General features: G+C 38.9%; 1 long non-coding RNA gene across 1 annotated transcript; it reads left to right on the top strand.

Moving 5' to 3' along the window:
• The first annotated feature begins 1,322 nt into the window (after positions 1-1,322).
• On the top strand, positions 1,323-8,682 carry LOC128850373 (uncharacterized). Its single transcript, XR_008447732.1, has 3 exons — positions 1,323-1,398; positions 5,109-5,289; positions 7,529-8,682. It is a non-coding gene; the product is annotated as an uncharacterized LOC128850373 (long non-coding RNA).
• The last annotated feature ends 8,740 nt before the right edge of the window (positions 8,683-17,422 follow it).

The raw sequence follows: 17,422 nt of genomic DNA, 5'->3' as shown, positions 1-17,422 counted from the left end.
TCTGGTCCTATAGAAATACTTAGAAAACTATCCTAGTAAAATATTTGCTTAGCAAGATAAGAATTCAGACTTAGAGAAGACTTTCCCATTTATATTGTGTCATGCTCAGAATAACAATGTGAATGTTTGCACAGAGACATTTTCAACACTTGGTCACTGTGAAAACTGCTGAGATGCAACTGGCCACCCTGAAGATAGGATTGCAAAGCATAGGACAACCTTTTTTTCTTTAATATTTGTGGTCGAAGGTGGAAGCCCTATTTTATAAGTGTGGACTGAAACCTAGTGTCTTCCAAAGAACCAATTTAAACCTTCATTGTTTTTAATAATGCCAAAAGGCAGATCAGACTAGGAAAAGGCACAGCAGGCCATTTATGAGATCATAGGTGGAAAGATTATAAAATAATACTTAAGAAAAAAAGGAGACCTCTATGTTGCGTGCAATGGGTCAATGTGAAAACCTCAGAGAGAAATCAAATGATTTTTCAGTGTGGGATTTAAAAAAAAACTAACTCAGACCCTTCAAAATATTAGTAGCATAACACATTTCCAAAGTGTACTGCTGCAAATACATGTAGGATAGGCCTCCTTGATCCATTTGGGCTGACTTTTCTTTTATAAGTTGCAAAGGCTCCTACTGGGTTTAACATCTGGGCTCTCCTATTCAGGTTTGAAAGGAGAATGTCATTCAGGAGATGATTTGAAGCAATTGGATTTCCTATAAATCAGGTAGGGAAAAAAAAGTAGAAAAGTTTTTAAAATGCAAGTGAAACACTGCCTTGTTATCTGCACATTTTATGATACTCAGCAAGAACCTGGTAGTTTTTGTTAAGTCTTGGTAAAATATGAGTGAGATGTTGTAGTGAAGTCTTATTATTTAGACTGAGTTTGGTACAAAATTTACTACGCTTCATTCACCGGGACAGTCTTGTGAATAATTAACATAAATAAGAGAACTTAAGGGTTGCTATCAGCATTAATGAGCAAAGTATGTTATGTGAAGATTTATGCTTGCTTATGGCTTGTCTTTGATTATTCATCAATTTGCAGTCCATGGTAATTCATAGTTCATCTGCTAGCCATTAGTGTGTATTAGTGATATTCTGCTGTTCTATCATTTCTGTTTACAACACTTGCTTGCAATATGAAAGAGAATATTGTACATTCAGTTGTCTGATATGTGCCTCTACTATACACAATATTAGAAAAAATGATAAGCATAAAAGTTGTGTATGTAGTTTAGCATCTGTCTTTATTATTGTTTTCATTTTATGAGCCTTAAGAGGAAATCTGTAATACAGTTGCTTTTACATTTACTTTCACAGCTAGAACAAAGGAGACGCAGAGAAAGTAATGACTGTTTTCTTGGACAATCCAACTATCAAAAGGGAAAATTTGGTAAAGCTCTGTTGTAATTTCTTTAAAATAGTTAACTAATCTATATAGGTGTTGAAAAAATGGCTATCCACAGAAGCTGCTGTCTCCAATTAATAATTTATTTTAAAACCCAAGATTAGTATTCATTACTTGACTTAATGTACTGCCTTTTGTAATTGCATATTTCATAGTATTTTTTTTCATCTTCTTTGTCAATAGTCTTGTAAATTTGTACGAACTAGAGGATATTTTACTATAGTGCAGATTTCAAACTTCCTGTTAAGTTACAGTGCTTCCCTCAGACCCCATTGGGACTAATGAGGTGCAACAAGTAGCATTATAATTTGAGTCCAACATAGCACTTAAGTTAGTGCTTATCCTGTGGCCTAAGATTAGAGTCATTGAACTGAAATTTTGCACATCTTATGTGCTTTCTTTGATTAAGTTGTAAAAGAATAAACTTCTGTTCCACTAACTGTGTGAGCTACTTCTAGAGGCTGGGCATCATATACATTTTATGACATCGCATTTTACAGCAAGATGCTCTCAGATTTGCAGTTATTGTTTTCATTATAAGTAATCCTGTGTGCATGTTTGTGCATTAAATAGCAAATGCTATGGTTGCTGCTATCTAATGCAAGCTTACTTGAAAGCTCTAAATATATATAATTATCAAGCGCACCCTCACAGAGCTTCATAGCAGAGGGAGAGGTATTGTACTCCAGGTTGTAACTCAGTCCTCTATAGTGGTGCACACAGTTGAGTCTTTATTGCTGTGAAGGAGTTTCAGGGTACTATGAGGACAAAATTGTTTGGGTGGGGATAGGCATGCCTCCCTCTGTAGGAGGAAGCTTTGTGGACTTGAAATATGTATTTTTCTTTTTTTCTGTTTTTAATTAACCTCATTATATAAGACATGCTGAACACCCAGGGAGTATAGAGGAAGGGAGATAAGGAAAATGTAGCCTTGTGAGCTAGATCAAAAGGAAAGAGGGTTGTCTGTACCTATTGTGCATTGATCAGTCGGTATGTCTTTATTGACAAGTTGGATGAACTGTGGCTCCCAAACCGTACCCAGTAAGAGTTAGTGAATGAGAGTTAAACACCCAGATGTGGAATTTCCCTATTCCTACACTGCTGTGCAGTTTACTTTGCACGGGTAGCTGATCTTATGCTTTTCAAAATTGGCTTTGTGTATTTTATTTAAAAATTATTGCATAATAAATTCTGCAACCATTTGTCACAAAATCCATGAAACCTAAACAGGAATTTTCAAATGAAAATTGCAGTTACAGTTCCTTCAGGTAGGTCTTTTCTGCACTTGGTCAGCTGTTCTGCCTGTTGATCAGCAACATACAGGCCAGCAAGAAGGAAATTAAATTTCAAATATTGAGTCCCTATAGAGAATGTCTCCTTGTGGCTCTCTTAATCAAAATATGCTCCACTTCAGAGAGGAAATTAAATCAAGGTGGCTAACTTCCCTCCCTTCTCACTCCCTCCATGAATAAGTAAGCCAGAACTGCACTGATTTACTGAGGAAAAGAGCGATTTTGAAGAGGTAAAAAGTGCGTTTGGAACAAATGCACAGTGTATCTGTAAAGCAGAGCAGAAGACTATTTCTATTCCTTGACAACTCAAATGTAGTAGAAAGTCTCATCACAACGTTACCAAGGGTGTTATCAATATCCCATGTATAGGAAGATAAACAACCTCCTATAAAATGTGCTCGAAGATGTAACCAGGTGAGCTAACACATATGGCAAGAAATGGATGACAACAGATTAAAGTATATTTTCTGAGACTCGTGGGGCTTAGTGCATAAAAAAATGAGTTGCTTTGAATGCCCCTTGTCCTTGAAGGTAGTTTGGATACTCAGCATCTGTTGAGGGAGGGTGACAAATAAGTCTCGCTCACAGGGAGGTCCCAGCATGGATCATGCATGAGAATACAACGAGGCTGGGAATTGCCTGCCTTGCAGGCTGTGTACCAGGTAAATGACCCAAAGATAAACTAAAGTTCTAGGGCAGACTTCTATCTGCATGGTTTTACACCCCTCCAAAAGTTTTACCTCAGGCTGATAACCACTAATTCTGTATTAAGCTCTTGTGGATTTTTTTCCCTTTCACCACTTCCAAGAAGAAACAGAACATAATCTTCAACACTTAGAGCAACATTTTCAACTGATTTTGTAAAGAAGACTCAGACAGACAAATAAAGTTCTGAAAAAAAAAAAAAGTTTTATTGGCTGCTTAATAGAAGGGCTTATTGGGAGATGTTTAATGCCATATAGGGGAACAAAGTACCCAACTCCTGCCTCTTTTAATGTGGGACTTAGTCATTTACTTGTTGTCTCTATCTACAGAGTCCAACTGTTAGTATTTTAATTTAGTACCCAGTTTATAGTTTAAATAGCTCAATTTCGAAGTAGCTTATTTTGAAAACTGTGGCACCATTTGTCCAAGTTCTGTCCAAAACCACCATTCAAGCTAAGTCTGGCAGTTTTTATTCCCCAGCTTTGAGTGTACACAGAACAAGGATACCTATGTCTGAGGATAGAAGACTGGAGACAGGATTTCTTTCAAAAACAAGCGGTCTATGGGCTGAAAGATGATAACTGGGAAGCCCGCTTTGTTTAGCTCATTCAACAGAGCCTGAGCTGGAAGAAGGCGATGTGCAAACACTAGACTAACGTCTCACAATTAAAACACCACCTAGTGAATCAACAGTGAAGCATATGTCTCTCCGTCAAAATAAAATCATTTACTAAACATCACCTTCAGATAATGTGTGCTGTACTGCTGGTGACTCATAAAGTTGATGATTCAATGACCTATATGGATCTTGCTATTGTTAGATTGCTAGCTTCAGTTTCTTTTAAGTGCCAGTCTAACAATATGACTGATTAGGAGAATGAAGACTTATCAAAATAAAGCTATAAAAGGACTACGTTTTGCATATTTGTTTCGAAATGCAGGCTAAAGCCTAAATCTGGGGCTTAGCTCAGCACTGAGATGACCAATCAACCAATGTTTTGCCCAGCAGCAAGGAAAGTGGTCTTTACCTCACAGCTGCATATTAGACATCCATCCACAAATACTACAGGACCACACTCAGAACATATTCTTTTCTAGAAGCAATTTAGGGATTAAAAAATGTGGCATCTATCACCTGTGTTTGTAAGATGACTGGGAAGAGTGTAATTTACTTTTCCACCTACCTTGCAAGGAAGGGAAAAAATCCAGATCTGGAATTCTCAGGGCAGTTAAAATCAGGACAGGGTGACAGGAGAGGAAAAATGTGCCTGTGATATATGTGTACATGCATATACACGTAAGCTTATCCTTATTTGTCCTAGTCCTACACAGGAATTGGTAAGTTACATGGTTGCTGCCAGTACCACAGAACCTCAACGCTGCTGTGTACTGCTGCCTGCTGATGGAAAGCTAGGTCAGCTTCTTTACACATGTATTGTATTTTTTTGTTGTTGGAACAATTGTCTGCATCTTCACCAACTGTATATGTTGTCCTCAGGATTTTTGCTTGTATGAGTGTTGCTTTACAGCAAATTAACCTGATTGAATAAGACAATCGTGTCAATATATAAACTCGCACTTCTATGCAGACACAACTGTTTGGATAATTTTGTGTTGGAAAATTTTTAATTACACTACTGTCAGTTGGCTCACCTTCTGTCACATGGCTCACCATGTTCAATTGATGTTCATTTTTAGGCTATGTTCATTTCCTGGTCCCATCGATAATCTACAAAGAGAGTTGAATCACATCTTGGAGACTTTTGTCTCACTCTTTTACCTGAAAATGGAGCCCAGACATTTTCCTGACACTAAAGATGTGCCTAAAGTATGTGAGATGAGTATCATCAAAAGAAGAATGGCCAGCAAGTCAAGGGAGGTAAGTCTCCCCCTCTACTCCACTCTTTTGAGACCCCACCTGGAGTGTTGTGTCCAGTTCTGGAATCCCTAGCTGAGAGAGTTGGGGTTGTTTAGCCTGGAGAAAAGAAGGCTCCAAGGAGACCTTGCAGCAACCTTCCAGCACCCGAAAGGGCTACAAGAAAGCTGGGGAGGGACCTTTTACAGGGGCATGTAGTGATAGGATGAGGTGGAATGACCTTAGCTTAAAAGAGGGAAGTTTTAGATTAGACATTAGGAAGAAGTTCTCCATGATTAGGGTGTTGAGACACTGGAACAGATTACCTAGGGAAGTTGTGGATTGCCCCCTCCCTGGAAGTGTTCAAGGCCAGGCTGGATGGGGCCTTGAGCAGCCTGGTCTGGTGGGATGTCCCTGCCCGTGGCAGAGGGGTTGGAATCAGGTAATCTTTAAGGTTCCTTCCAATTCAAGCCATTCTATGATTCAATGATCCATTCATAGCGGGTAGCATACAAAGAGCAGTTTTGCCAAGTGCTTGTTGCATCTAAAGTGCTCACAGTAGACCTGTGAGCATTGATGGACAACCTGAATAACTGCAGTAACAAGATTTGTTGCTATATGCTTCTCAAAAAGGTGGCTAGATTTCATGAGACATACTCACATACTAAAAATATTACGCCTGTGTTATTGAAGAGAAATATAACAAGTCACTCAAATTGCTCCACTCTGGAAAAGCTTTAGGGATCCTTGCAGTTCTCTATTTATCCTGAAACAGGAGTAGACAATGGCAGTGATCAAAATGAGCAATTTTTTTCCCTTATTTTCCATGTTTTATTTCCTTGTGGGGATGTGGGAACACTGAATAACAGGCACAGGTTTTCTATAAAGGATCACAAAGGTCTTCTTTCTTTCATTGTTGTGAAGTATAAAGATGCACTTGCTGCAATGTTCTGTACAGACAGTAGGTTGTGATTACTGCTTACAGATCTAATCATATCTCCTCTGAATTTACCTTTATATTTTATATAGGAATACATTTTATATTTTTAAAAAATAAGTGTATTTGAGCAAAGGTGAAGGAGCTGAAGAGAGATTTTACACCAAATTGCACTCATATGTGCTATATTCACAGTGGGCATAGTAAAACAGGTTATCACAGAGTAACAGATTTTCGTACAACAGCTGATACATGATGGCAATTCATGTGTGGTTTGCATTTCCCCTGCAAAACAAGATGTGAATTATGCAAGTGTAGCTCGTTCAGTGAAAACTAGTTCAGTTAACTCAAATTACTTTTCCTTTTCTGCCTGCAATGTACATGTTAGTGAAGAGCTGCAGGAGATCAGCAGATGCATATTAAATTCTTATCCTATGGTAATGCCTGTGTATCTGTACTCTTGATTGTTACTTGATATCTCAGCAAGCCAATGTTTTCTTCTCTGGTAGGCCTGACTGGACTGTTTCTAAAATTGGCAGCTGTCATTGACTTGAATGGGTTTAAAATTCAAGCTAAAAATGTCTCTCTATGTAAATAAGCCAGATATTTTATATTCTCAGCCAGTATCCTCTAGCAAAGTCTGAATGTGTTTGTGAACAACCCGTCATTATATCTTAAAAAAAAAACCCTCAACATTTGTTTGTTTATGTAACATTTGTTTTAACTCTGTGAATTGTATATGCTTGGTGGAAACTGATTGCAAAGTCCTAATGATTTTGTATTATTTTGGGGACATCTATGACAGTGCTGACTCTTAACTCCTCTTTACTTGCACTCACAAGTCATCCTACATTTGTCTTCTTTAGAACAGGGCTACAATTATTAATCTTGATCTGATATTTGATGCTTGTGTTTGAAAGCAGCAGAATCTCCAGGACTATCATTATGGGCGTATGAGTCACATCCCATGTTGAAGTTTTTGGGTTATCTCACTTGCTGTGGGTAACATTTGCAGTAAGCTTTTCCATGTAATGATAATACTTGCACAGTGTTCTCTATGAGCAAAATAATGTGTAAATATCAGCTAACTAACCCTTGCATGACCTATATGCTGTGAGTAAACATGTTATCATCCTCAGAGGCAAGGGCAGGAAAGAGTCAGAAGAAAAGAATGGCTTTTCTCCCTTCTTCCCCAAAGAGCAAGACAAGTTTCCTCTCCTCTTTCAGATTTACATAAAGTTCTTCCCTTGTTTCTTGAACTGTGGAACAAGAATTGGTTTTTTCCATTTCCATTGCCTTGTGCCTTGTCTTGTCCTTGTTTTACAGGGAAAAGAACCGAGGGAAGAAAGGAATGCACAGGCACTATACAACAACCTTCTGATATGGCTGCATTCAGACCAGAAGCACCAGAAGCTATGTGTCCATAGCACTGTGTCCGTCCACACCTATGTAGCTTCACCCCTGCTGAATGCTTTTGCTCCAGGTTACATGGGTTTAAAGTGTTTCCTCAGACTTTTGCACCATTTTATAAGCAATACTCATTAAGTAAACACTCATAGATACAAATGTTTGAAGGAAAAAGAATGAATTCACATTTGGCTGCTGAAACATATCCATCATTACTTAAAAATGAAAATCAGAAATTATATGTAAAACCGTACCACACCCCCTCACTACAAGTACTCATATACAATGGACAATATACGTTGGACTCTTCTGATTTTCAAAAGGTGAGTTCCTCTGTTCTGTAAATGCATCTTGTCTGCAGTAAAGGTGTCCTGCAGCAAGGCTCAGTGGGCAACTCATGGTCCAACACATTAGGAGGACAGATTTTATGTTTTTATCACAGGGCTTAAGAGACATTTATATTCTTTGCATCTTGGGTAGATGTGGGATTACAGTGAAAATTCCAAGCCCTTCAGTCTCTCTGTAGCTTAAAGTCTTTCCTACCAGCCAATGCATTGTAAACACAGGGAAGATAGGAATGTGAATAGAAGCATAGAAATGATTATCACTCCATGTGCTTAAAATTAGTTTCCTCTGATAGTCAAAGTGGAATGGCCGAATTACCTTAAGTTCAGGGAGGGGAGAATAATGTCTCGCATGCATTTCTTTGTTTTCTTGTTCTGACTTTAACAGGCTGCAGTCTGTAGTGGCTGAAAATGAGCAAAATGACTACACCACAAGGTAGAGATGTTGGGCCAGGGATTGCCGTTATCTGTGTATCTATGCCAAGCACAGAAAAATATCAAGGAGTTGTTATGTGGTATATTTTAAGTGATCAACAAGACAGATGCTGCAGTCATGCAACTCCTACAAGTACTTCTGATCAATCAGCTCTACAACATGCAGGCTTCTAATTACAAAGGAAAGCACATGTAGATAGCAAGGTTTGGTCAGATTTTCCAGACTTCTTAGATTTTCCATTCCCTTCAGGCTCTTTGTTCACTACTATGTGCGGGACCTTTGTCTGTTGTATCCTATCCTCTTCCCATTGAAATCAAGCAAGTCATTGTTTTTCTGACATCAAGTGGATTATTGAATAATGCCTCAGCTACAGCCTGAGTTGTTATATTTTTCTTCCTTTGCTGCTGAGACCTTTCCTGCTCTGTAAGATGTTTGTGTTTACATGGCCTATGTGACTATCTTGATTCTAAAACAGAGAAAGCAAATACAACCTATCCACACACTTATTATTATCTTAGCGTTTTCATTCAAATATGAAGGTTAACATTTCATAAGTTTTCTAATCTTTTGCAGTGGATCTGCTCCAGAAAGTGCCAGCTATAAGAGAGGCAACAGGAAAAAAATGACTAATTTTTCCTTGAAAAGAGTAATCTCAAACAATTGCACCACTGGTCCTAATTTAATATCAGTATTATGATAGCAAGGAAAATAGTGCTGAATTATTATGAGTATTTCTGCTGTGAGTTCATTAATATTTTCAGCCAGAGGGATATAATATTTGAATTCTTCCGCTGAAATAAAGAGAAGACTTAAGAAAAGGGAGTTCTGTTAACACGTGCTTTGAATGTTGAAGGCATATCAGCTAATGCCTATGCATTTGCTCTTGTGTAAAGTACAAGTACAATGTCTGCTTACTATCTGTCCTCCAGACTTAGAAGCTTTAAGAAATATCTACGATTTTTACAGAGTTTCACAATAGTAGGTTTCAGCCAATAAGTAAATGATATTAACTGAAGAAAACATCTGTAAAGCTCTACCTGAGCAAGTAAGTAATCATCGAATCATAGAATCACCAGGTTGGAAAGGACCCACTGGATCATTGAGTCCAACCATTCCTAACACTCCCTTAAACCATGTCCCTAAGCACTTCATCCACCCATTCCTTAAACACCTCCAGGGAAGGTGACTCGACCACCTCCCTGGGCAGCCTCTGCCAGTGCCCGATGACTCTTTCCATGAATAATTTTTTTCTGATATCCAGCCTGAACCTCCTCTAATGATAATGACTTTTTCTTTCACAAATGCAAATGCCAGACTTGATCAACGATATAGTGCCTCAGAATTTGAAAGAATTTACCCTCTTGCAAAACCATGCCCTCTGTCAAGAGACCATAACCTTGTCATTTGTTGTAGAGATGGATATAAATGTAGAAATCTGTCAACCTTATCTCAGAGACAGCTATTATGTATGTGATCCAGGATGCCACATTTAGCTGCTTCTCCCTCTTTGCCCCTTCCCTGCCTTTTGGTTGTGGGGGGCTGAGGCAGCGAGTAGGCACCACTGCAGCTGTTGCTAGTGACATTAATCCTCCTCATGCAGTTGTTCCAGGGCCACCTTGGCAACAGTTTGAAATGAATTTGTGACAGCAGGTAAGTGTCATGGTCCTCTAAACCACAAAATTAAGTAAGTGGATTTGAAGCAGGTGGCTTAAATCCTTTACTGGGGACCATGATGAAAGGAAATGCCTTGGCAGATCTGTAGGGTTGCCCCAGTGATTGGCATCTTGAGGTGTCTCATCTTGCTAGGGCCCAAAATTTTATATCTTAACACATATTTGACTAATTTTAGAGTTTTGAAGGTTTGAGAATGAGTGCTACGTGCTATGAGTGGGAGAACCAGCTCCTAACCCACCAATGATACTGGTCACTGATAGTGGTGCATTGTAAGTAGTAGAGAAGACCTTTGTAAGGCACTTATCTCACTTGCTGCCAAAATTGAGAGCTGCATGTTGAATGAGGATGGAGACAAATCAAAGAGAGAAGATTGTCTCTTTTGTAAAGGGCCTCATGCTGCCCAGGAGAGCTGCTGCTTCTCTCTATCTGCATCACACAATTAGCAAAATTATTCCGGTCAGATCAGTAAATCTTACCTAATGTTAAGCTATTAAAAGTTATACTTGTCACGTAGGCTCTCTCTTTAGTCAGTGGAGAGAGAACTCCCCCCGCAGATAATTATTTGTTCCAGATGTCCAAGTGTGAAGCAAGAATAATACTCACCTAATCTCACTGGAGTGCTCGGAAGGCTATTTTTTTCATGCTGGAGAGAGGCTTCCATACAGCTGTTATAAGCTACATATATAAACCAATATAAAAGATAACAATTTAGTCTCCAGTCCTGATTTTGCAAGGTGGGCTGGGGCACAGACTAAATTACAGCAGTAAAAAAAGTCATACAGCAACCCTTTGGGTAATTATTATTCTTTTTGTACATTAAATGAAATAGATGACTATGTACTCATCATCATGCATGCACACAGAAAGTTTAATTGGAATTACACAGAAAACAACAGTTCTGTTATTTCCTTGTATATAAGCAGTACATTTGCAACCTTATTATTTCCCTTACTCCCTTTTAAAATGTGAATATGTCATTTTTTTCACTGCTGATGTGTCTAGGAAGGCTTTAATATGAAAGGCTATAGAGGCAGCAGTATGTAAATTGTAACAACGGATTTACTGGCTAATGACACCACGTCAGAGGTTGAACCTGGTGTCAGACTTTGAGTGTGGAAGTAAATACAGAGAAAAAAGAGTGAGCAAGAAAGGCATAAGTACCTGCAATAAAGTGTTGTACCAGAAAGTGACAAAAATTGCTAGTGGATATGTAAACCTGAAAGGCTGACAGGCAACAGACTTGGAAAATATGAGAGACATTAGGAAAGCATCAGCTCTCTCATTAAGCCTAGTACTGATGAAGTTTTTCCCACGCTACCAATTTAAGCTTCATGCAACAAAGCCGCAGTAACTTCACACCCTAGAAAAATTAATGTTCTATGAAACTCGCTGTTGCTTTAGAATTTTCCTATTAAAGTGGTGTAAAATGCTGTTACATCATTTTAACAAAATGAATGAATGTTGGCACAATTTATTTTCAATGCTTGTCACCAACTGTTTATGTAAATTGTGGTAAAGGGAAATGGTACTTTGTAAAAGTACTTGATACAGTGAGAGTCTGGCAACCTGGGAATGAACCCTGCCCTTCAGTTCCTGAACGAAGCCGTGAACAAGACACTTCACATTTGGACAAGCATTGGAATTTCACCTTCTCCCATCTAGGAAAGGCCTGTGGTGAAAAAGATGCACATATTTATAAGCCTTTTCTTGTGTGCATTTTGTGCATTGTTTTGAAGTGCCTGAAGAATCTAATTGTACTGCTGGATCTTTGCAGGAGAATCAGTGAGTGGGATCAATGGTACTGGTGGCCATCAGTGGAGCTGTGTGTAGTGTGTAGACTTCCACACAAGTCTATTACCTGCTACAGAACTGAAATTAACCTGTGATTTGTCTTTTCTGTGAAGAATTTGTGTCTACTGGAGGTCCTAACTTCTTGTCCATGGAGTGAGCTTGTGTAAACCTTCTTCCATTGAAGGTCTTCAGCGTCAGATAGAAGATAACTCTGCCATAATTTTTTATTTAAAATATACAGAGTGTTTCTATTTTGTGCATAACATTGAGACTCATCCAAGCCCAGCAGGTGGTCATGCCATTGCTGAATAATTTGCTTTCAAGTGACATCATTGGTTCTCATCCCTGGGTCCCCACTGATCACTGCAGGCAGGCATACTAGCAATGTTGTGCAGCTGGACAAACACTCACTCTTCACTACTCCAAAAATGTAGCCTAGACTATACTGCATTGAGATGTTACCAGTCATTCCTAATTTTACACAACATACATAGAAAGTACAGTCTCAGCCTATATTTCAAGTTACTATACTGGCATCCTAGGCCCTGATGCAAAGGCCACTGTTATCTTTTCAGGGATCAAAATTGAGTTTAAATTGGGCTCATGATGAATGAATCTTACAGTCTGAGGCACACTTCATTTATTTGATTGAAATATCTGGTCCATGTTACTCTTAATTGTTCCATGCTTGTAATTTGCACCAAGCGGTCTCGTAGTTTTAGCTTCGTCTGTCCCAAATCCATCCAGCAATTAAAAGCAGCTGCAAAACTTTACCAGACATTTACATTAGAATGTTGGCAGTGCTGATTTGGAGGACTGATAGACAGATGTGCTGTTTGTTCCAAGATTTATCTAGTATTAACCTTTGGAATTTGCAATCCAGTGATTGCATACAATCACATTTGGCCTTAATCATGGAGAAACATGGAGACAGAGGCCAGCTGTATAAAGAGAGTTTGGCCAACAGTTGGAATTATGTTCAAAACATTTGCCCCTGCCCACCACCCCCTCTTTCTTTTCAGAATACCCGGATGGAGTACATCTTGAGCTTCAGTTTGCTTTCTGTGGATTTAAATTTCACGAGCAATATTTTATTTTCTTTTATTTTTTTTAAGATTTGGACTTAAGATATTTTCTTTTAAAAACAGGACCTTACTTATGGGCTTTTCATTACCCAAATGCCAGGTCTACGTTCAATAGGCTGGAAAGTTTCATCTTATTTAATGTGAATTGAAGACTAGCCATTCAGCTTTTGCTATTGATTCAGTCCTCCAGCTTTGTTCTATATCACAACTATGTTTCACGCTGAATCAAATTGGTTTTAATACTTGAAAACTGATAAATAAAAATTCTATTTAAAAAAATTATTTCAAGGGAAATTAAGTTTGGAGAGAGTGAAAAAATGCAGTCAATTGAAAGCAAACTTCTTGAAATAAAACTATGGGCCAGATAAAATTTAGGTGAAATGCGAATTACAAAGACAGGTTCTTTACTGAATCAGGCAAGTGTCCAATTCACTGTTTCCATGCAACATGGTGCTGTGTTCACTTGTCACAGATAATTTGTAAACTCCAGCAGATCTCCTGCTTAGTTCTACCATTTCTGCAGCAGATACTACATATTTGCTGTATTTTTTTCTCACACACTTACAGAAATTAACATAGATTGCAGGCTGGCAGGAAAAAAAAATCCCTGGGGAGCTGCAAGTTTGTACTCACTTGGGCAGATGAGAGAAATTGCACCACTTCTCCACTCCAACACAGACTCTTGGAAGCAAAATTTTTTGCTCACACCTGATCAATAGGACATCTCTGCTGGAAACTTCTTTCAAGAACTTAATATGGAGATGCAAATAGGAAATAATAACTCATTTTACTAAGATGATTTTAGTCCATTATTTACTTTGTTTCAGTAGAGAATGAGCTAATTATTTCTTGACAAATTGTGTAATAGTATATTTTGGGACCTTATGATGGTTCCACTCAGCTCTTGCACAGATCATCTTTCTGGCAAAAGCTAATTCATGTGATTTGTGAATATAGTGTGTTGAAAGTATGAGAATGGAGAAACTTAAGGCTAAACCCTAACAAAATGCCTGCAATGAAGTCTGCAATAGCTATCCAGTCACCTGAAAATGATCTTCCCTTCACCTTTTCCTTTCATATGGACATCATCATCATTTGCAGCATTTAATTGCAATGTTGTGGTTAATACATTCATTGATATATTTCTTCTTGTATTGTAAACATAAGTGTCAAGTATGTCCATTCAGTTCCTTGCCAGGGAGCATTCCCCGACTCAGAGGCCAAAATGCTGCAGAATAGCTTCTGACCTTTTTGGAGTGGTTTGACCACTGTGTACTTCCTGGCTTGGGTCTCCTCTGGAACCCATACAGAGTTAAATTTCATACAAATGTGAAATTTCTTGTCATATTTCAGCTCAAGTGCCAGAAGTAATGTCAGGATTTGGGTTTTTTTTTTGCCTTCCAGAGCAGTGTTGCTGGTTATACAATGCTCGTTATATGCTGGCAACATATTGGTAGAGAACTCCGCAAGTATAGATAGGTTCAGAGCAGACAACACAGGCTCTGCACACGTGATGTGAAAGTGTTCAGAGTTTTTGATGTTAGCAAAACTGTAGTCAAGTCTAACCTGATGAACCCTACTTCCCAACAGGTGCGTGCTACAGAGGTGTCTAATTTTTTTCTCCTGCAGCTAGGGATACCGTGGTTCTCCTGTCAGCACAGATGTACTGTTTGGCTGCCCAGTGCTATGAAATATGGATGATCTTCATGTGAAAGGTTCAAAGCTACTGGAGTGGGACGATGGGCAGACAGGCTGCACAATTGCATAAACCTTGTTTTCCCAAGAAACAATGGGAAAACCCTAGCAATTGTTAGCAAACCCCATTTCCCCCATCAATTTATTTATTTATTTATTGACTTCGCATGCAAAATATCCATAGGATCCTAACAAAACTGTATCCATTCATTGCAAAGAACATGATGACATTTATCGGTCCTACAGACATGAGATACACCAAAAGAGGTATCTTAGCTAGGCAATGATACACCAGGAGATGTTTACATGTCTCTGATTCTGTCCTCTATTTCCATGGTCATGATGTCATGTATTGTCTCATATCAGGCACCAGTTTCAGAGCCACAGGATTTTATTAACCTCCTTCACCCTGATCTGGATTTGCAAGACTGCAAGTTGCACCCCTGCAGGAACACCAAACATAAAAATTCTTTCTTTGGCATCAGTGGCAATCTTGAATCGTATTTAATGACCTGCTCCTTTTGCTTTGTATTGCAAAGACCCTGGAACGCTTGCCTGCTCCTGAGGTTCAGAATTCCTCCTGCATCACCTTCAGCCTGCTTCAGTCAAGAGGGGAAGGAAAGCAGGTGTCACTCTGCCACACAGCCATGAAGCAGAAAGCACAGTTTATTTTTTAAACTACATTCCCTACTTATATAGGCTCTTCCTCTGTCTCCTCTGTCTTTTCATACTTTGCATTTTACTTGAATTTTGTTTTCTAACCTTGTGCTTGTGTCCCCTGCTCCCAGAGTCTCCTGGCCTGTACGAATGCAATCTGACTGGAAATTGTGTATTCTTTCCCAGGGGAAACATACAGAATTTCTTTTTCAAAAACTGCCTGGTGCATGGCTGCAAAAATCTTCCATTGTCATTTCACATTCTAGGAATGAACACAGGAAGCCGGGTTTCTGCAGCCTTCGCTCCCTGTTTGTTGCAAAGGAGCTAAGGGAATATTTCTGTCAGCCATCCACAGTAGGTAGGTTTTTTTGCTGCAATGCAAGGCAGGGAACTCGTGAATTCATTTCTGTGTTCAATCATTAGACAGGTGCTTCCAAATTTTCAGCTTGGGATTTGACAATGTGCTGGAACACTAGATTAATTTTATTAAAATCCTGTGTTTTGTAATGAGACAGCTTACATGAGATTCTGCCTTATATTTTGACCGCCTCAGCCTAAAACAGCCATTCAAGCTCTTTAAACTGGACAGTGCACTAACTTGGCAGTCTCAATTTCAGCTGGATCAGATATGAGCAACAAAGTTTGTTTCCTCAAATTAGAATGAGCATAGGATATGGATTTGTGTTAGATTCAACCTGGGTCTGGGAGACTGGCCGTTTCTGGGCTAGTGTAAAGACTGCTGAGACAAACATACTTTTCCTGACATTTTTTTTGAAAAAGTTTCAACTAGGAGAGTTATATTCTACTCTCTTGGCTCTTCATATCCCATCTTATTTGCATTTTTGTTCTGGTTCCTATATGCCTCACAGTTCAACTGACTCTCACAGAAATACAGTCATCATAGCACTCTAGAAATTAGGAAGGTTTGGCTGTAGAATATTGATGTGATGTGATGCAGAATGGAACCAGATGTTGTGCTTCGGATATCTTGAATAGACCTTGTCAGCAATTCATTTAACAACTCTTATTTCCTTTTTTCCTTTTTTGTTTTCAAAGCTCCAAATCTATTTGAAAACAGATATGGTGGTAATGAATAGCCTGACTATAAATGTTTTGGAAAAAGCTTTCAAAGTCTTCAGCACCATATTTGCCTATTTTGATCCAGAAAACTTAATTTTTGGATCATAGTGACAATTCTGGGTTTTTTTTAATTTTTTTTGTTTTTTTCCCCCCCAAAAAAAGTTTCAAGAGCTAAGTGAAAAATAGAAGACAATAAGATTAAGCAAACCATCTGATCCTGGTAACTCAGAAGCTGCACAATGTGACACAAGTTAACTTTTTTCCATTTTTGGAGTTGATTTTTATATTTCTACTCTGTCTTGACACAGGGCAGACAAAATTTTTAAAATATAAAAAATTCATGTGGTGTAGGGAAAACACTTCCTCCTGGTCCCAGGCTTGAATATGACAGATGATATTAGAATGTATTTCATACTAAAATATCACTAAGAAGTTACTCAAACCTACTTAGTCAGTGTGGTGTGTAAGGGATGCCAGCTAACGGAAGCAGAACAATCTTCTCAAGCATGAAACACCAGAAGAGGTGGTGGACTGAGAAGGCTGTAGTCCCCCATATCATTTCTGTTGACTGGAAAAGGAACAGCGTGCTTTCTCTCCTCCACAGCACAGCTGGACCTGAATTTCTGCAGTGTCCCAGGAATATCCTTCTGCCAGGAAAAAAAAATAAAAATCATGACTGCTGGTTGAGGCTTGAGGCCAGGAACCCAGCAAGGACTGCCTGCTGCAGGCTGGGTGAGGACTACAGTTCTGTGCCCAAGGAGAAGGCAGCAAAAGATAGAGAAAGAGTTGCCCTTTGAACCAAGCACAGACAGCCTGCTGCTGTGGGAGGAAATAACAGTGAGAGGAATTAAGCTGGTACAAGACACTTTTTGACGGATAGCTTGGGAACTGGCTCTGGTTTCTGCAGAATTGGACCAAGCCTCTTCCAACAAGACCACAACAGCTGTTTTCAGCCTTTTGCACTATTTCCCTACCTAGTTCCAGGGCTGCTCTCCCTGCCTGCCTCCTGCCTCCCCCCAATAATTTCAGATGAAATTAATTCTTTACAGCA

The sequence above is a fragment of the Cuculus canorus genome, chromosome 1 (genome assembly GCF_017976375.1).
Source record: "Cuculus canorus isolate bCucCan1 chromosome 1, bCucCan1.pri, whole genome shotgun sequence".
NCBI lineage: Eukaryota > Metazoa > Chordata > Aves > Cuculiformes > Cuculidae > Cuculus > Cuculus canorus.
Note: the sequence above shows the minus strand (reverse complement) of the source record. Positions and strands in the feature narration are given on the sequence as shown.